Below are 404 nucleotides of genomic sequence, written 5' to 3' on the forward strand. Positions count from 1 at the left end.
AGGGGGAGGGGGCGGAGGGGGAGGGGACGAGAGCCGAGGGGGTGCAGGGGGCGGGGGAGCGCGCGCTCCCGGGTGCCGCCTCCCGGCTGTTCCCGCAGGCACCGCCCCTCCCGCCGCCGCGTCCATTGTCTGCGGCCCCGCTCTTCCAAGAGTCGGCGCCCCCCCCCCCCCAGCCCTTCGCCTCCAGATTCCTGGCGGCCCTCCTGGATCCCGGGAATTGCCGGCGGGACTGTGACCCCGGCCCCGAAAGGTGGTCTGGGGGATGTCTCGATTCCTGTCCTGGGCCCACCCCGCAGCAACTCCTGGGGCTGTTTTTCTCCACCCGCCTGTCGGAGACAGAGCCCCCCGACCCCGAGGGGTGGCCGTGTTCAATTCTTTAGGGCCCAGACCCGGCTACACGAAAT

This window comes from Tursiops truncatus, chromosome 1 (genome assembly GCF_011762595.2).
Source record: "Tursiops truncatus isolate mTurTru1 chromosome 1, mTurTru1.mat.Y, whole genome shotgun sequence".
Classification (NCBI taxonomy): Eukaryota; Metazoa; Chordata; class Mammalia; order Artiodactyla; family Delphinidae; genus Tursiops; species Tursiops truncatus.